At 37.6% G+C, this 20,997-nt stretch overlaps 1 protein-coding gene across 1 annotated transcript in view; it reads left to right on the top strand.

Annotated features, from left to right (window-relative positions):
• Nucleotides 1-20,997, top strand: part of RABEP1 (rabaptin, RAB GTPase binding effector protein 1) — a 266,434-nt gene that overhangs the window by 1,706 nt on the left and 243,731 nt on the right. The window lies entirely within an intron of this gene.

Raw genomic sequence — 20,997 nt, 5'->3', positions numbered from 1 at the left:
TAAAACGATCAAAAAGAAATATGAAAGAGTGGATTAAAGATAATTGTAATAATGAGATAGAAGAATTAAAAATAGAACAGATAAATGCAAATGCTGCTTCCTTTGAAAAGAGTAGTAAAATAGATAAACATGTTTTGAAACCATTTCAGGAAAAGAGAAACAAAAATAAAAATAGAAATGAGAAATGAAGCAACCACAGAATCAGGAGAGATTAAAAGAAATATAAGAGACTATTATACTCAACTTTAGGGTAGCATATTTGAAACCCTACATGAAATGGATGCCCTTCCAGCAAAATGTAAATTACCAAAATTGTGTGTACCAGCGAAATGTTTATAAAATATAACCCTGACTCAGGGGTGTATAATTCCAAGAAAGTGTTACAGAGGAATTACATGTGGATATAGCATGAAACACTACCTTCAGGAAAATAATATAACATTCTTAAATGGCAATCATTAAAATTTTCATATAGAAATTAGCCACAAAGTTTAATTTGAAATAGTGGATACTTTTCTCAAAGAAGATATATATTTTAACCTGAGTTTTTTCCTGTAATGTATAGTGTATGTTTTTATCTGGAGAGAAAAGAAAAGCAAGAAAAAATGACACATACTGTCCTCCTGGATGAATATAGTTTTTTAAAAAAACTGGATAACTGTAAACTTGGACATTCATTCAAGCATTCATTGGGCAAAAATATATGTGTAAAAAAATATATATATATGTGTGTGTAAATCTGAGTCCGAGTTGGGGATGAGGAGATACAAAAACATAGTTCCCTGCATTCAAGAAGCTAAAAGTCTAGGTAGTTGAATTGTGATGAAAACAAGAAAACATGCAAAAAAGATTTACTGTATAATACTGGTTTCCTTAAACTGTGGGATTGGAGAAACAAAGGACTTTGACTTAGTCAAAGAAGTCATGCTTCCAGCTTTGGATTTTCTTACAGTGAGCAATGTAATGAAAAAAAAGTGTGAAGACATTTCTCTTTAAAGAACTGTGTGCCTTACAGAACCTTTCAGACATTTTTCCCTGATTTTAAGAAAAAGTTACAGTTTAAATGGACACGAGAAAAGATGGTTCTTGTATTGAAAAGGGTGTAAAGATGGGGTTGGGTGCATGTAGTGAAAAGGATGAAGATGGGAACAGAAAGTTGAAAATTTTCTGTGAAGATCGCTAATTTCTCTGTAAAGTAAGAGATCAGGTTCTAACGTGGGATGGTGTGTATGTAGGTGGTTAGATGTTAAAGGAGAAAGGGAACATTTGAAGTGGTTCTTGCAGACAGTAGAAGAGAATGCTGACTTGAGATCACTGGATAGTCTGCTGTCCCAAAGCATAAGTCTATCTTGGTGTGTTCTTCCTCAACCCAGCGACAGGTGCAAAGGAGGAGGACAATTAGGATTTCCATGGTGGGTTTTGTTTGGGCATGTGACTGAAAGACAATGTGGAAAACAAAGTAAATGAAGCAACAGGAGTACTGATCTGCAGCAAGTTGCTACAATGGTGCATTATGAGAACGCAGGTTCAGGGCACAACAGAAATATTCAGCAAATGATCAGCAAATGATCTCTTTATTTGCATAGCATAGAGTCCAGAAGTGCAGATAACCTCCTTGTTACCTAAATAGCACAAAGATTCCGAAAGTACAGGGCAGGAAATCTCATTGCAGCTGGTCTCCTGGGGTGGCCAAAACTTCTTGGGTTGGGATCAGTGGATGGCAGCTCTGCATGCCCCACTACACATCAGAGAAGAGAAACAAATCTATACTGTTTGAGTGTGGTTTTATCCGCCCGTGTAGAAGGGGGCCCTGCCACTGAGAATTCCTGCCTTTTTAGCATCTGAGGCTGCTTGTTTCAGGTTTCTGGGTTTAAGGTCTGGTTGGACTTTTCAATAGACAAACACTTGCCTGGGCTTCAGAATAGCACAAGATATGTGTTTGTGACTTCCCTGGAGACGGAGGTGGGGATGGGTTGGTAGGTTAGGTCTGGGCAATGGCCGCTTTACAGGTGTCTGTGACTTACCTAACAATGGTAAGTGTGGTTGAAGTGTTAGACAGTGGCATCTAATAGGGAAGGGCATAAACCAGAGAGGGATGACGGATAGGATAAAGCAGAAAAAGGTCACTGGATCCTAAGGAGTTGTAAAAATGCAAAAATTAAATCATGCAACAGTGCCTTGGCTCCTTTGAGATAATTTGATAGTTCAAAGAACCTTTCCCAATTCACTAAAATTTTCCGTCTGTTAGAGAGACATTCTTCTCCTTCCCTGATTATTACTTTCTCAAAACCAGTTAAGCCACCTGCAGCTAGTAGTGTTCTCGCACTGTCAAATTTGCAGAAAACTTATTGTTCCAATCTCTCAATATGCTTAATTGTAAGACAGCTTAATTGTAGCCCTTCCAAGAAAAATTGTAATTCAATTTTGTAGTATTACAGTAACAATTCTTTTTTTTTTTTTTTTTTTTGCACGGGCAGGCACTGGGAATCAAACCCAGGTCTCCAGCATGGCAGACAAGAACTCTGCCGCTGAGCTACCATGTCCCACCCACAGTAACAATTCTTGAATTAACCACTAAATTTGTTTCCCACAAAAGATAGCATCTTTGGCAATTTGTATACATTACTCTTCCTGCAAACCTTGCTATTTACTTATACTAGGCCAATTCCCTTCTGACTTCAAGGGTCAGGAAATACCGAGTGGTGCTGATAATTTTCCTGAAAGCTTTGAGGTGGGCGTGGGGTGTGTTGTGTCCTTCAAAGTGCTGTCTTGGATAATTACAGCCCACAGGAGCCACAGATAAACGCATCTATAATTTGTTGAGTATCTGCTATGTGCCTAGAACGATGATGGATGTTTAACAAAATTGTCTCATTTAATTTTTTTTTAATGCAATTTTTTTTTTTTTTTAACAAAGTCTCTGCTATGATTTATTTATTTATTTTTTTTACATGGGCAGGCACCGGGAATCGAACCTGGGTCCTCGGGCATGGCAGGCAAGCATTCTTACCTGCTGAGCCACCGTGGCCCGCCTTTTTAATGCAATTTTATTGAGATGTAGTCCCATACTATATAATCATCCAAAGTATACAATCAGTGGTTAACAGTATCATCATATATTTGTGAATTCATCACCACAATCAATTTTAGAACATTTTCATTACTCAAAAAAGAAATAAAAAAATAAAAATAAAAAAGAACACCCAAAACATCCCAGACCCCTTATCTGCCCCCCATTATTCATTTATTTTTTATCTTTATTTTCTTACTCATATGTCCATACACTGGATAAAGAGAGTGTCAGTCACAGGGTTTTCACAATCACATGGTCACACCATAAAAGCTATATAGTTCTACAGTCATCTTCAAGAATCCAGGTTACTGGATTACAGTTCAAAAGTTTTAGCTATTGTAGTACACCAGAAACTAAAAAGGAATAGCTATATAATGCATAAAAATAGCCTCCAGGATGACCTCTTGATCTATTTGAAATCTCTTAGCCACTAAAACTTTATTATGTTTCCTTTCTTTTCCTCCTTTTGGTCAAGAAGGCTTTCTCAATCCCATAATGTCAGGGCCAGGCTCATTCCTCGGAGTCATGTCCCATGTTACCAGGGAGATTTATACCCCTGTGAGTCATGTCCCACATAGGGGGGAGGGTAGTGAGTTTATTTGTTGAGTTGGCTTAGAGAGAGAGGTCATATCTGAGCAACAAAAGAGGTTCTCGGGGTGGGGGGTGACTTTTAGGCATAATTAAAAGTAGGTTTAGCTTCTCCTTGGCTTATTAAATTGGTAGTTGCTAATGCCTGGAAGAGGATCAGGAATTCCCCAGGTGGGGATGTTTAATATTTCTACATTTTCCCTCAGTCCCTCAAGGGAACTTTACAACTATTTTTTAATTTTCTGCCGAAATTACTTTGGGATGTATTGGGGTATTACAGTAACCAGTATAAAACAACAAGATCTCATTCCCTATTCAAGGTTCCATGTAATTATATTGTTTCAATAAACTGACCATACATATTAAATTAGATAATGTGCTACAGAATGTATAAATTTTGTACCAAATAAAAATCTTTTTCTTTGGTCTCAAACAGAGGTTGAAGTTTCAAAATGCGCCAATATCATCCTTTTCCCTGTATTCTGATTTATTTTAGTCAGCTTCATTCATATCTCTAATTGAAATCTGATCTCTTCTTCACCTTCTTTAACAGTTGCTGTATGGGGTAATGCTGACGTTTATAGCTGCAGAACTTTAACTCTGACTCTAAGGTGTCACACAGATACCCAGAGTTCTAGGGAATGACCAGGTTATACACAAAGAGCTCTGCATCTCAGAATTTAGAAATAACAGTTAAAACTCACAATAGGTGTGACAGCTGTAAGAGTTTACAATCTAGGAATCTTTACAATAAATCTTATTGAACATTCTGTACTCCTTAATTGTCAATTGCCCAATCTCTGCCCATGAACTGTCCCCTGACAGTTATCTCCTGATAAACTATGCTTTTTAATTCATTTCTCAAGAGAATGCACATTCTAGTTGGTCCATATTAGTGAGGCCTTACAATATTTGTCTTTTCATTTCTGGCTTATTTCTTTCAACATAATGTCCTCAAGGATCATTCACCTAGTTGCATACCTTACAACTTCATTCCTTCTTACAGCTGCTCAGTATTCCATTGTATGTATACAGCACAGTTCGCCTTTCTGTTCATCAGCTGATGTACCCTTAGGCCACCTCCAACCATTGCAAATTGTGAACACTACTACTATAAACACCAGGTGCAAATGTCCATTCCTATCCCTGCTTTCAATTCTTCCAAGTATATACCTAATAATGGGGTTGCAGAAGCATATGGCAACACAATATTTAACCTCCTGTTGAACCACTACACTGCCCTCCAGAGGGGCCGTACCATTCTACTTCCTTACCAACAGTGAATAGATGTCTCTCTCTCCGCATTTTCTCCAGCACCTGAATCTTTCTGTTTATTATTTAAACAGTTTTATTCACACGCCATACCATCCATCCTAAGTAAACATTCAGTGGCTCTCAGTTGATCATATAATTATGCATTCACCACCACAATCTATATGAGAACATTTCCATTTTTTTTCTGCAAAGAAAGGAGAAGAAAAAAAAAGAAGAATAAAAAATTAAAAGGAGAAACACCCCCATCAAGAATCTCATCCACCCCCCTTATATCTCTTATTGGCATTTAGCTTTGGTAAATTGCCTTAGTTACAATTAATGGAAGCATATTACAATGTTTCTGTTATCTATAGACCCTAGTGTGCATTGATTGCTTTTTTTCCATATACCATCCCAAAAATGAAGAATAAAAAAATTAAAAGGAGAAACACCCCCATCAAGGATCTCATCCCCCTCCCTTATATCTCCCTCTTATTGGCATTTAGCTTTGGTAAATTGCCTTAGTTACAATTAATGGAAGCATATTACAATGTTTCTGTTATCTATAGACCCTAGTGTGCGTTGATTGCTTTTTTTCCATATACCATCCCATTTTCAACACCTTGCAATTTTGAAATTCATGTGTTCTCTCTCGTGTAAAAACTTTCTTATATTTGTTCTTTTCTTATCTGCCTGTAGTGATCCCTTTAATATTTCTTGTACAGCAGGTCTCTTGTTCACAAACTATCAGTGTCTGTATGTCTGAAAATATTTTAAATTCTCCCTCATTTTTTTTCTCATTTGAAATATTTTATTTCAGAAGAAGAATGCATATTTAGAAAGTTCAACTTTAGCTGTGTGATACAGAGATGTGTTTCTTTTAAACATAACATACAAACACGAACATTCTTACCATATGATCATTCGAGTCTTGATATATAAACAATAACTCACAATATCATCACATAGTTGCATATTCATCACCACGATCACCTTGCAGAACATTTGCATCAATCCAGAAAAAGAAATAAAAAGAAAAAAATTCGTACATACTATACCCCTTACCCTGATCACCAGCATTTCAATCTAATAAATTTATTTTAGCATTTGTTCCCCTTATTATTTATTTATTTTTAATCCATATGTTTTGCTCTTCTGTCGATAAGGTAGATAAAAGGAGCATCAGACACAGGTTTTCACAATCCCACAGTCACATTGCAAAAGCTATATCATTATACAATCATCGTCAAGAAACATGGCTACTGGAACATAGCTCTACATTTTCAGGCAGTTCCCTCCAGCCTCTCCATTACACCTTAACGAAAAAGGTGATATCTATATAATGCTTAAGACTCATCTCCAGGACAACCTCTTGACTCTGTTTGGAATCTCTCAGCCATGACACTTGATTTTGTCTCATTTCGTTCTTCCCCCTTTTAGTCGAGAAGGTTTTCTAAATTCCTTGATGCTGAGTCCCAGCTCATTCTAGGATTTCTGTCCCACGTTGCCAGGAAGGTCCACACCCCTGAGAGTCATGTCCCACGTAAAGAGTGAGAGGGCAGTGAGTTTGCTTGTTGTGTTGGCTGAGAGAGAGAGAGAGGCCACATCTGAGCAACAAAAGAGGTTCTCTGGGGGTGACTCTTAGGCCTAATTTTAAGTAGTCTTAGCTTATCCTTTGCAGGGTTAAGTTTCATATGAACAAACCCCAAGATCGCGGGCTCAGCCTGTTGCTTTGGTTGTCCCCATTGCTTGTGAGAATATCAGGAATTCTCCACTTAGGGAAGTTGAATTTCCCCCTTTCTCACCATTCCCCCAAAGGGACTTTGCAAATACTTTTTTATTCACTGTTCAAAACACTCTGGGATTTATTGGGGCATCACTCTGGTCAAACCTACAAAATCTCATGCCCTATTCAAGGTTTCATGTACTTACTGTGTTCAATTAAGCTATCCACATAATTTATATTAGGAAATTCACTAGTCAAATATAAATTTTGTACCAAATAAACATTTTTTGCTTTAGTCTCACGCCTAAATTCTCCCTCATTTTTGAAGGCCTGTTTTGCTGGATATAAAATTTGTGGTTGGCAGTTTTTCTCTTTCAGTGAAGTATACCACTGCCTTCTCACCTCCATGGCTTCTGCTGAGAAATTCTCATATAGCCTGATTGAATTTCCCTTATATGTGATAGATTGCTTTTCTCTTGCTGCTTTCAAAATTTTCCCTTTGACATTTGACAGTCTAATTAATAAATGTCTTGGAATATGTCTATTCAGATCTATACTGCTGGGGTTCACTGACCTTGGATCTGTAATTTTATGTCTTTCATAAGAGTTGGGAAGTTTTCAGTGATCATTTCCTCCGTTATTCTTTCTGCCCTTTTTCCCTTCTCTTGTCCTTCTGAGCACCCATGCCAGTATGTTCATGTGCTTCTTGCAACCCTGCTCATATTTTTCCATTCTTTTCCCTATCCGTTCTTTTTGTGTGTAGGTTTTCAGATGTTCTGTCTTCTAGTTCACAAATCCTCTCTTTTGCCTCTTCAAATCTGTTGTATGTCTCCATTGTGTTTTTCATCTCTTCTATTGTGCTTTTTATTCCCATAAATTCTGCTATTTGTTTTTTCAAGCTTTCAAGTTCTTTATGGTTCAGTGTCTTCTTTATATTCTTCATCTCTTTTGCCATAAACTTCCCTCAATTCATTGATTTGATTTTTGACTTGATTTAGAAGATTTGTTTGAACATCTTTAATCAGTTGTTTCAATTCTTGTATCTCGTTTGGAGTGTTTGTTCCTTTGAGTGGGCCATATCTTCGTTCTTTCTGGTATGACTTATGAGTTTTTGCTGATGTCTAGGCATCAGATTTCCTTGATTAGTTTATCCTGGAGGTTGTTTTCTCTTTTTTACCTAGGGTTTTCATGTTGGTTAGCTTTGTTCCCTATCTGTTCTTTGACATTCAGTTCAATTTATTCCAGACCTCTAGTATAGCTTCTGTTTAACTGATCAGAATTTTTCTGTTTTTGTTTTTCTGGTTCTTGCTCTACCTATATGGAACTTTTATTTTTCTTATTGAGGAGGGTCTCCCCAAATATGATCAATCCCAAACAGATTTTCCAAGAGGAGACAGGCCCAAGTCTCAAGAAGAAAGTTAATCAGTATCAAGTTTCCCTGAGGAGGGACCTCAGGTTGCCCGTCTTTTCTGAGAAAGCTCTTGACTCTGTGCTTTTCCTATCCTGCCCAGCATGTGGTGCTTGTCAGCCTGCAACTTCCCACTGTAAAGTGGTACCATGCCTTTAATTCTCAGCAGATGCTGTCACTTCCAGGGGCGTGGTTGAGGCAGAGGCAGAAGTAGAAGGCAGGCTTACACTGTTTCTGTTTTCCAGCCCTGAATTCTCTGAATGAGTGCTGCCACTGTACTGGGCTCTGCCCCCTCCCCTCCGTTTTCTTGGGAAAGAAACACTTTTTTTTAGTTTTTTTTTTTATTAATTAAAAAAAATTAACAAAACATTTAGAAATCATTCCATTCTACATGTACAATCAGTAACTCTTAATATCATCACATAGTTGCATATTCATCATTTCATGGGAAAGAAACACTTTTTAGGAAATTGTCTCCTTCACTTGACTAGTTACTTTGTTTCTCAGACATACTTTAGCTCCACCCTTGCCTGAATCAGTGCTGACATTGGAAAATGCCTAAGCCTTTTTTTTTTAAATGGGCTGTTAAAAAAAAGTCCTTTTCAGAGCTGGTCCCCTCCCTTCCCCCTACCCACTACCCCCCACCCCTAAGTTCACCAATCAAGAGCTGGAGTTGGCACCTGGTTCTGTGTGCTGCTTTCTTGGGGCACAGCCATTTTTCTGTATTCTGAGCTCAACCAACTCCAAAAGCCTTTTATTGTTAATGTTTTTTAAATTTCATTTCAGCTCCACCTCCTCCCTGCCAGGAGAGAACTCAGGGTTCCTTTCGTGCTTGCTCTGGGTTTATCTGTGCTTGGAGCATGAGTTCAGCAGTCTGAATTTGTTAATTAAATCCAAAAATTGGAGCCTGCTTGAGCTCTCTTTGCCTTGCTCCTAGTAGAGACTGCTTCTTTTTTCCATGGGGAAGTGTCTCCAAAGCAACTTGTCATGTCAGTGGGTGAGAGGCACCAGTCTCCACAGTTTTGGAGACTTCACTTACAATTCAGTGCTGTAATCTTGGCCCTTCCACCCACTCTAGACTGGTGTATGATACATGTTCAGTCACAAATGTCCCCCAAACATTTGTTCCAGACAGTTCCTGACTATTTTACTAGCTGCCCTAGAGGATTAACTAAATTACACACCTCCTTCCATGGTCATCTTGCCCCCATCTCATTTAATCTTTACTATAACTCCACAATGGGAGCTATCATGTTGGTTTTACAGATGAGGAAACCAAGGCTTAGAAAAGTAGGAAAAAATTTGCCTAAGATTACGCAGATTAAAAATGGTCGAGCCTGTATTTCAATATGTCTTATTCATATTAAAACATAAATATGTCATACTCCAAAGTCTGCTCTTTTTCATTTGCCAAGCTCCCTTTAAATGCAACAGAAACCATTTAGTCACAATTTCCCTCTTTACGTGAAAGAACACAGTAGGTTGTATGACTTCTATCCATTTCCTTTCTTATTTAAATTAATGCTTCTGTATCTAATTTTGCTGGGAATGAATGAACAAGTTCATACTTCTTAATGTATATATTGGTTGTTTATTTTAATGAGAAAAACTTCAGGTTCATTTCTAAACTTTTGAAGTAGACTATGTCCCAGGAGGGACCATCCATCTTAGAGTTCAGCATATTACACTATTCCCCTGGTATAGTTCATTTATGAATTAAAAAACAGAGAAGTTATGAGAGTTATGTTGCTGATGAATAGGACATGTAAGGACATATGTCACACAGGTGTCACACTGTACACTTACCCAGCCCTGGCCCTTGGGTGCTGCCCCACCCCACCCCGCTGGCTTCTAGCCAGGTCCCACAGGATGGCTCTTGCTACCATGGCACCTCAAGAACTGTTATTTCAGTATCCAGAGACAGTGCAGGATGCCATCAGGTGCTGTCCCCTTGGAGCCTAGGTGACCAGTCCACCCATAAGGTGGCTTCTGTAAGCACTGAATGCATGAGAGTAGAGACCAAGTCTTGCTGGTTCAGGAGTGTCTTCAGTGACTTGAAGGTTATCTGTAGGGACCTTCTGACTTTCACAAAATGAAATTCTCCAGGGTTGGATGGTATGTCAGGATTAGTGTTTCCTATTTATAAAATGGGTATAACAGTAGTACCCACCAATTAGGACTGAGGCAAAGAACACAAGAAAAGAATAGATGTCAAGTGGTTATCACAGTACCTAACACATAAATGCTGAAAGTAATGGGAGCTAGGTAAGGAAGAAGGGGGCATTCTTGGCAGAGAGAACAGCCTGTGGAAAGACCATGGGGCAAAAGGGCAGTAGTTAGCATTTTGGAGAACTGCAGATAGTTCAGATAGTTCAGGGGTAAATATTGGACTTAGAAAGGTAAGCACTTTTCAGATTGCCCTCCCCAACTAGATCAAACTCCTCACTGTAGTATATCACATGGCTCTCCTTTGTGGCATTTATTGTGGTTGTAATTTTACATTTGTTTGTGATTCTGATTTTCTTCTCTACTTTTCTTAACTCTTTATCAGGGCAGACTGTTGTCTGTTTTTGTTCACCCCTCTTAGTAGCGCCCTAGTACCTGACACATATCAATAAATGTTTACTGAATGACTGGATGAATGGAGTCAGATCAGACTGTGCATGTCATGTTAAAGACTTGGGACTTCATGCTGAGGTTAGTGGGAAGCCACTGCAGAAAGTTACAGAGGGGGTAGCACTATCAGATTTGTTCTAAAAAAAGATTATTCAGGCTGCAGAGTAAAGAAAGGGTTGAAAGTAGAGAGGTGGGTTAGGAGGCTATGGTAACAATACAAGCAAGAGGTGGTGGTGGTGACCTCATTCTAAATAAGCAAATAAAATCAAGAAAAGTGGACTGCATTGGCAAGTTATTGGGTAATATTACCTTCCTCAACTGTACTAACACACTCTCTCTGCCAAGGCTAGTAGGAACAGTCTTGTTTCCTGTGAAATATTTATATGGAGAAACTAACTCGTATTCTAATCACCTCTGTTCCTCAAAGAGATTATCAGGTTCTGATTTTCTCTTAGCTTAGTCCAGTTGGAATTTACTTCTTTAGCTGTTTAAAGTCTCATGAAGGCAAATTTTTATCCTTTTAGGCTCTTTTTTCAAAATTCCAATGAAGACTTTTCTCTAACAGGTAGATCTTAGTCTGTGGAATTCAGGTTTACAAATTGAATACTGCTAGTGTCCCACTGGGTTTGAATTCCAGCTTACTAGTGGAATAGGCCTTCATGAATTACCTGCTTAAGTAAAGATTAAATCTTTTGTTCTCCTTCAGTCCCCACTGGACTGTAACCTCCTCAAAGAACAAATACTGTCATTCTCTAGCCCCAGCTAACTGTGGTCCCTGGCACTTATTAGACACTCAATAAGTATTTGTTGAATAATTTTTATTTCAACATTCATGGCTGAAACTTTTCCAAACTGTAACAATTGTTTTTCTTGCTTTCAAAAGTCTGGTACATTCAATATAATTTAAGCTCTACAGGGAACAGTGGGAGGGTGTGGCATGTAAAGATTACTTTTCAATCTGGGATCTTCAAGCAGTAGTTAATTTCAAAAAGCCTAAGGCAAATCATATATTTGCCCACAAAAGGGATAAAAAGACTAATGAAGATATTGTTTGCTTTGGGCTGGAATTTTAGCACCTTCATATGATTATATCATGCCAATCAGAACCATGATTAGTGGTTATACATACATTTGAATAGTAAAAAAATGAGAACAAATTTCTTAATAAATGCAGATTGGTAAACAACATCTTTTAAATCATAAGGCAGAGGGGACTAAAAAAGAGGATCTTGATGTTTAAAAAGCTGGAAACCATTGTATTAAATTACCTCCAAGTCCTTTTCCAAGTCCAAGCCAGTATCTGGCCACCCTTAATAAACATTGATTCTTATTCGCTGTAAAGGCAGGTAAAGGAGGTAAGATAGGCTCTTTGGAATAAATTCCATGTTCCTTTCTTTTATAAAAATAGAATTCTAAAACGTTCCAGTTAGCTAAATGTCTTGATGGGTTAGAATCTGGGATAACTCAAACGTTTTAAGTATCTTCAAATTTTTAAAATTTATTAATTAAAAAATTTAACAAATTTAATAAAACATTAACATAGATAATCAGTAATTCACAATATCATCACTTAGTTGCATATTCATCATTTCTTAGAACATTTGCATTAATTCAGAAAAAGAAATAAGAAGACAATAGAAAAAGAAATGAAATGAAAACAGAAAAAAAAAGAAAAGATTATACCTACCATACCCCTTACCCCTCGCTTTCACTGATCACTAGCATTTCAAACTAAGTTTATTTTAACATTTGTTCCCCCTATTATTTATTTTTATTCCATATGTTCTACTCGTCTGTTGACAAGGCAGACAAAAGGAGCCTCAGACACAAGGTTTTCACAATCACGTAGTCACACTGTGAAAGCTGTATCATTATTCAGTCATCCTCAAGAAACATAGCTACTGGAACACAGCTCTACATTTTCAGTCAGTTCCCTCCAGCCTCTCCATTACATCTTGAATAACAACATGGTATCTATTGGATTTGTAAGGATAACCTCCAGGATAACCTCTCAACTCTGTTTGGAATCTCTCAGTCATTGACACTTTGTCTCATTTCACTCTTCCCCCTTTTGGTGGAGAAGGTTTTCTCAATCCCTTGATGCTGAGTCTCAGCTCATTCTAGGATTTCTGTCCCGCATTGCCAGGACAGTCCACACCCCTGGGAGTCATGTCCCACGTAGACAGGGGGAGGGTGGTGAGATTGCTTGTTGTGTTGGATGGAGAGAGAGGCCACATCTGAGCAACAAAAGAGGTTCTCTTGGGGGTGACTCTTGGGCCTAAATTTTAAGTAGACTTGACCTATCCTAGGTGGGGTTAAGTTTCATATGAAGAAACCCCAAGACTGGGGATTCAGCCTATTGCTTTGGTTGTCCACACTACTTGTGAGAATATCAAGAATTCAACTTGGGGAAGTTGAATTACTCCCCGTTCTCACCATTCCCCGAAGGCAGATTTGCAAATACTTTTCTAGTCACTGATCAAATCACTCTGGAATTCATCAGGGCATCACTCTGGACAAACCAACAAAATCTCATGTCCTACCTGAGATTCCAAGTACTAATGGTGTTCAAACTATCTACATGAGTTATATTAGGAAATGCACTAGTCAAAATATAAATTTTGTACCAAATAAACATTTTTTGCTTTAGTGTCACACATAAGGTGACATTTTAAAATATTAATTACCATCTATTTTCAGCACCCTACAGTAATGACATTCCTTTGTTCTTCATCATGTAAAAACATTTAAAAAATTTGTACATTTAGTGACTATCATTATACACTCTAGGCATTCCTAGATTATACCATCTCAATCTTTAACATCTATCTTTCTTTCTGATTTCATTTATGCCCCCAGCCCTCCTCCCTCTATCATTCTCACATGCAGCTTCATTCAGTGTTTTAACATAATTGTATTACAGTTAGGTAGTATTGTGCTGTCCATTTCTGAGTTTTTGTATTCAGTCCTGTTGCACAGTCTGTATCCCTTCAGCTTCAATTACCCAATATCTTACCCTATTTCTATCTCCTGATGGTCTCTGTTACCAAAGAAATATTCCAAATTTATTCACTAATGTCAGTTCATATCAGTGAGACCATACAGTATTTGTCCTTTAGTTTTTGGCTAGTCTCACTCAGCATAATGTTCTCAAGGTCCATCCATGTTGTTACATGCTTCATAAGTTTATTCTGTCTTAAAGCTGCATAATGTTCCATCATATGTATATACCACAGTTTGTTTAGCCACTCATCTGTTGATGGACATTTTGGCTGTTTCCATCTCCTTGCAATTGTAAATAATGCTGCTATAAACATTGCTGTGCAAATGTTTGTTTGCATCTTTGCCCTTATGTCCTTTGAGTAGATACCTAGCAATGGTAATGCCGGGTCATATGGCAATTCTGTATTCAGCTTTTTGAGGAACCGCCAAGCTGCCTTCCATAGTGGTTGCACCATTTGACATTCCCACCAACAGAGAATAAGTGTGCCTCTTTCTCCACTTCCTCTCCAGCACTTGTCATTTTCTGTTTTGTTGATAATGGCCATTCTGGTGAATGTGAGATGATATCTAATTGTGGTTTTGATTTGCATTTCTCTAATGGCCAGGGAAGCTGAGCATCTATCTCTTCATGTCCCTTTTGGCCATTTGTATTTCCTCTTCTGAGAAGTGTCTGTTCAAGTCTTTTTCCCATTTTGTAATTGGATTGGCTGTCTTTTTGTTGTTGAGTTGAACAATCTGTTTATAAATTCTGGATACTAGACCTTTATCTGATATGTTGTTTCCAAATATTGTCTCCCATTGTGTAGGCTGTCTTTTTACTTTCTTGATGAAGTTCTTTGATGCATAAAGTGTTTAATTTTGAGGAGTTTCCATTTATTTCTTTCTTTCTTCAGTGCTCTTGCTTTGGGTATAAGGTCTATAAAACCACCTCCAATTATAAGATTTATAAGATATCTCCCTACATTTTCCTCTAACTGTTTTATGGTCTTAGATCTAATGTTTAGATCTTTGATCTATTTTGAGTTAACTTTTGTATAGGGTGTGAGATACTGGTCCTCTTTCATTCTTTTGTGTATGGATATCCAGTTCTCTAGGCACCATTTATTGAAGAGACTGTTCTGTCCCAAATGAGTTGGCTTGACTGCCTTATCAAAGATCAAATGTCCATAGATGAGAGGGTCTATATCTGAGCACTCTATTCGATTCCATTGGTCAATATATCTATCTTTATGCTAGTACCATGCTGTTTTGACCACTGTGGCTTCATAATATGCCTTAAAGTCAGGCAGCGTGAGACCTCCAGCTTCGGTTTTTTTCCTCAAGATACTTTTAGCAATTCGGGGCACCCTGCCCTTCCAGGTAAATTTGCTTATGGTTTTTCTATTTCTGAAAAGTAAGTTGTTGGGATTTTGATTGGTATTGCATTGAATCTGTAAAGCAATTTAGGTAGAATTGACATCTTAACTATATTTAATCTTCCAATCCATGAACATGGTATGCACTTCCATCTATTTAGGTCTTCTGTGATTTCTTTTAACGATTTCTTGTAGTTTTCTTTGTATAGGTCTTTTGTCTCTTTAGTTAAATTTATTCTTGAATATTTTATTCTTTTGGTTGCAATTGTAAATGGAATTTGTTTCTTGATTTCCCCCTCAGATTGTTCATTACTAGTGTATAGAAATACTACAGATTTTTGAATGTTGATCTTGTAACCTGCCACTTTGCTGTACTCGTTTATTAGCTCTAGTAGTTTTGCTGTGGATTTTTCAGGGTTTTCAACATTCAGTATCATATCATCTGCAAACAGTGATAGTTTTACTTCTTCCTTTCCAATTTTGATGCCTTGTATTTCTTTTTCTTGTCTAATTGCCCTGGCTAGAACTTCCAACACAATGTTGAATAACAGTGGTGATAGTGGACATCCTTGTCTTGTTCCTGATCTTAGGGGGGAAATTTTCCATTTTTCCCCATTGAGGATGATATTAGCTGTGGGTTTTTCAAATATTCCCTTTATCATTTTAAGGAAGAAGTTCCCTTGTATTCCTATCCTTTGAAGTGTTTTCAACAGAAAAGGATGTTGAATCTTGTCAAATGCCTTCTCTGCATCAATTGAGATGATCATGTGATTTTTCTGCTTTGATTTGTTGAGATGGTGTATTACATTAATTGATTTCCTTATGTTGAACCATCCTTGCATACCTGGAATGAATCCTACTTAGTCATGATGCATAATTCTTTTAATGTGTTGCTGGATTCGATTTGCTAGAATTTTGTTGAGGATTTTTGCATCTATTTTCATTAGAGAGATTGGTCTGTAGTTTTCTTTTTTTGTAATATCTTTGCCTGGTTTTGGTATGAGGGTGATGTTGGCTTCATAGAATAAATTAGGTAGGTTTCCCTCCACTTCAATTTTTTTGAAGACTTTGAGCAGGATTGGTACTATTTCTTTCTGGAATGTTTGGTAGAATTCACATGTGAAGCTGTCTGGTCCTGCACTTTTCTTTTTGAGAAGCTTTTTAATGACTGATTCAATTTCTTTACTTGTGATTGGTTTGTTGAGGTCATCTGTTTCTTCTTGAGTCAAAGTTGGTTGTTCATGCCTTTCTAGGATATTGTCCATTTCATCCACATTGTTGTATTTATTAGCATAAAGTTGTTCATCGTATCCTGTTATTACTTCCTTTATTTCTGTGGGTTCACTGGTTATGTCTCCTCTTCCATTTCTAATCTTATTTGTCTGTACCCTCTCTCTTCTTGTCAGTCTTGCTAAAGGTCCATCAGTCTTACTGATTTTCTCATAGAACCAACTTCTGGTTTTATAGAGTTTCTCAATTGTTTCCATGTTCTCAATTTCATTTATTTCTGCTCTAATCTTTGTTATTTCTTTCCTTTTGCTTGCTTTGGGGTTAGTTTGCTGCTCTTTCTCTAGTTCTTCCAAGTGGCAGTTAATTCCTCAATTTTTGCCCTTTCTTCTTTTTTGATATAAGCATTTAGGGCAATAAATTTCCCTCTTAGCACTGCCTTTGCTGCGTCCCATAGCTTTTGATATGTTGTATTTTCATTTTCATTTACCTCGAGATACTTACTGATTTCTCTTGTAATTTCTTCATTGAGTCACTGGTTGTTTAAGAGTGTGTTAAACAACTCATGGCCTCCACATATTTATGAATTTTCTGGCATTCTGCCCATTATTGATTTCCAACTTCATTCCTTTATGATCTGAGGAAGTGTTGTGTATAATTTCAATCTTTTTAAATGTATTGAGACTTGCTCTGTGACCCAGCATATGGTTTATCTTTGAGAATGATCCATGATCACTTGAGAAAAAGGTGTATCCTGCTGTTGTGGGGCATAATGTTCTATAAATGTCTGTTAAGTCTAGCTCATTTATCGTATTATTCAAATTCTTTGTTTCTTTATTGATCCTCTGTCTAGATGTTCTGTCCATTGATGAGAGTGGGGAATTGAAATCTCCAACTATTATGGTAGATGTGTTTATTTCTCTTTTCAGTGTTTGCCGCATGTATTTTGGAGCATTCTGGTTCGGTGCATAAATATGATTGTTATGTCTTCATGCCGAATTGTTCCTTTTATTAATACATAGTATCCTTCTTTGTCTCTTTTAACTGTTTTACATTTGAAGTCTAATTTGTTGGATATTAGTATAGCTACTCCTGCTCTTTTCTGATTGTCGTTTGCATGAAATCATATCTTTTCCCAACCTTTCACTTTCAACCTATGTTTATCTTTGGGTCTAAGATGTGTTTCCTGTAGATAGCATATAGATGGGTCCTGTTTTTTAATCCATTCTGCCAGTCTATGTCTTTTTTATTGGGGAGTTTCATCCATTAACATTTAGTGTTATTACTGTACAGGTATTACTTTCTTCTCCCATTTTGCCTTTTGGATTTTAACTGTCATATCTAATTTTCCTTCTTTTTACCTTTACTCATAGTCTTCCTTTCTACACTCTTCTCCATACCTCTCTCTTCTGTCTTTTCATATCTGTCTCTAGTGATCCCTTTAGTATTTCTTGCAGAGCTAGTCTCTTGGTTACAAATTCTCTTAGTGATTCTTTGTCTGAAAATGTTTTAATTTCTCCCTCATTTTTGAAGGACAGTTTTGCTGGATGTAGAATTCTTGGTTGGCAGTTTTTCTCTTTTAGTTATTTAAATATATCATCCCACTGTCTTCTTGCCGCCATAGTTTCTGCTGAGAAATCTACACATAGTCTTATTGGGCTTCCGTTGTATGTGATGGATTGCTTTTCTCTTGCTGCTTTCAAGATTCTCTCTTTCTCTTTGACCTCTGACATTCTGATGTCTATTTGGATCAATTCTGTTTGGGGTATGCTGCACTCATTGGATCTGTAATTTCAGGTCTTTTGTAAGAGTTGTGAAATTTTCGGTGATGATATCCTCTATTAGTTTTTCTCCCCCTTTTCTCTTTTCTCCTTCTGGGACACCGACAACACGTATGTTCATTTGCTTCATGTTGTCATTCAATTCCCTGAGTCCCTGCTCATATTTTTCCATTTTTTTCACTATAGTTTCTGTTTCTGGTCGGATTTCAGATGTTCTGTCCTCCAGTTCACTAATTCTATCTTGTGCCTCTCGAAATCTACCATTGTAGCTTTCCATTTTTTTTCATCTCTTCTACTGTGCCTTTCATTCCCATAAGTTCTGTGATTTGTTTTTTCAGACGTTCGATCTCTTCTTTTTGTTCATTCCTTGCCTTCTTTATCTCCTCCCTCAATTCATTGATTTGGTTTTTGATGAGGTTTTCCATGTCTGTTTGTATATTCTGAATTAATTGTTTCAGCTCCTGTATCTCATTTGAATTGTTGGTTTGTTCCTTTGACTGGGCCATATCTTCAATTTTCCTAGTGTGATTTGTTATTTTTTGCTGGCGTCTAGACATTTAATTAGCTTAATTACTTTATTCTGGAGATTGCTTTCACTTCTTTTACCTATGGTTTTCTTGCTGGATGAATTTGTTGTCTATCTGTTCTTTGACATTCAGTTCAGCTGTTTCTGGACCTCTAGCTTAGGTTTTGTTTAACAGAGGAGAATTTTTTGGTTCTTGTTTTCTTGTTTCTTACCCTGCTTGTATAGTCCCTTCCCCCCCTCCCCACCCTTAGGAGGGTCTACTTAGGTATTATAGACCCCAGTCGGATTTTCCCAGACCAAACTGGCCTCCTATCAGGAGGAAAGAGTCACCTATGTTGGTTTTCCCTGAGAGTGAGACCCAGCAGGTTGAAAGACTGTGCAGTCTCTCGACTCTGTTTTTCTTATCCTGCCCAGTATGTGGCGCTTGTGTGCCTGCAGGTCCCACCAGCATAAGATGATGTGTACCTTTAACTTTGGCAGACTTTTCCTGCTGGGGGCGTGGTGGAGACATAGGAGAGGTTGTAGGCTGGTTTTAATGGCTTCAAATTACCAATCCCTGGTGTCTGAATTCCTTGAGGGAGGGATTCCACCTGAGTTGGGTTTCATCCCTCCCCTGGGGAAGGCACAGGTTCCAGACAAGCCCTCAAATGAGCTTGTTTCTGCCTATGTCTCGGGCATTTGCAGCCTCGGAAGTCCTGCCACTGTATCTAAAGGCAGTCAAGCCTTTGTAGAAACACAGCCACAAAAACCTGTTTCTTTTTTTTTTTTCTTTTTCTTTTTCTGTCAGCCCTGCTCCCTTGGTGCCGGGGCAAAAATGAGCAACCTTAGCTTTGACCGGGTTCACCTGAGCTGGGGACCTATTTTTAGTAGTCAGAATTTGTTAATTAATTCCACAATTGGTGTTTGATTGGGCTCAGCCCCTGCTGCTGGTTAAGTCTCTTTCCTTTCCCCTCTGGGAAACAGCCTGTCGGGGAGGTGCGCCAGCTGCCGTGGCTTGGGGAACTCATGCTTCTGGGGGGGCTCACAGCCAGTCCAGCTGATCTAGACTGGGGTATGCTGTGTGTCTGGTCACTGACATGGCCCCAGGAGCTGTTCTGTACTGTTTCTGGTTATTTAGTAGTTGTTCTGGAGGATGAACTAGAACGCACACATTGCTAAGCTGCCATCTTGGCCGATCCCCTCCCTCCTATACTTTTTTATTATCTGCTTAATATACTCTAGATGTTTCTAGGCATTACAATAACCTATACAGGATTAAAGGACCTCTTTCTTATTCTGTGTTCGCTGTGTTTCAATTATTCAAATGAGCTATACAGATAGGTTGAATTAGATTATGCACTACAGAAAATTTTTGTTCCAGATCAAATAAACTTTTCTTCCATTGGTCTCAAAGAGTATGTGTGGTTCTAAAATATAATCACTGTCTTTCTTACCCCTATATTCTAATTATTTTAACCCCAACCTGTTTGGCTTCACTGTTATCTCTAAATATCAGGTTATATATATAAAACAGCCTTTCAAAATCCAGAAATAATAATCACCACTCCAGACTTAATGTGTCCGTTCTAAAAGCTTACAATCTAGGCCCTTGTTTTCTTATAAGATTTTCTAAAGGTGACCAAACCCATTGTTCTTTTCTTTCTGGCTTATTTTGTCTCACCAAAATGTCCCATATGTTCATTCACATCGTTGCATGCCTCACGACTTTGTTCCTTTTTATCATAGCACAGCCTTCATTCATAAGTATACACCATCATTCACCAATCTGTTTCTCTGTCAGTGCATCCTTCAGCCATGTGTATTCATCAGGCATGACATAGAAGGCCCAAAGTCCACAGTCCATCAACATTCTCAAGTTCAGATAATTTCATTGTACCCAAGAGAAAGAAACCAATAAACACAGTCTTCCCAAATATAGAATTGAAACCTCCTCTTAACTCTTGTCCCTTCCCCCATTATTTACCTCTGCTGTTGCTGTGGTAGTACTGATGGTTTCCTTTTTTTTAATTTTAATTTTTAAAATAATTTTATTAATAAAACCAATCAACATACAATATGAACATTCTTTTTTCATAACATAGTTGTATATTCATCACCATGATAATTTCTTAGAACACTTGCGTCAATTCAGAAAAAGAAAATGACAACAGAAAAAAATTCATACATACCATACCCCTTACCCCTCTCTTTCATTGATCACTAGCATTTCAATCTACTAAATTTATTTTAACATTTGTTCCCCCTAGTATTTATTTATTTTTAATCCATATATTTTACTCATCTGTCCATAAGGTAGATAAAAGAAGCATCAGACACAAAGTTTTCGCAATCACACGGACACATTGTGAAAGCTATATTATTATACACTCATCTTCAAGAAACATGGCTACGGCACACAGCTCTACATTTTCAGGCAGTTCCCTCCAGTCTCTCTGTTTTG

This window comes from Tamandua tetradactyla, chromosome 6 (genome assembly GCF_023851605.1).
Source record: "Tamandua tetradactyla isolate mTamTet1 chromosome 6, mTamTet1.pri, whole genome shotgun sequence".
Classification (NCBI taxonomy): domain Eukaryota; kingdom Metazoa; phylum Chordata; class Mammalia; order Pilosa; family Myrmecophagidae; genus Tamandua; species Tamandua tetradactyla.
The sequence above is the reverse complement of the archived record's forward strand: the minus strand, read 5'-3'. Positions and strand labels throughout refer to the sequence as shown.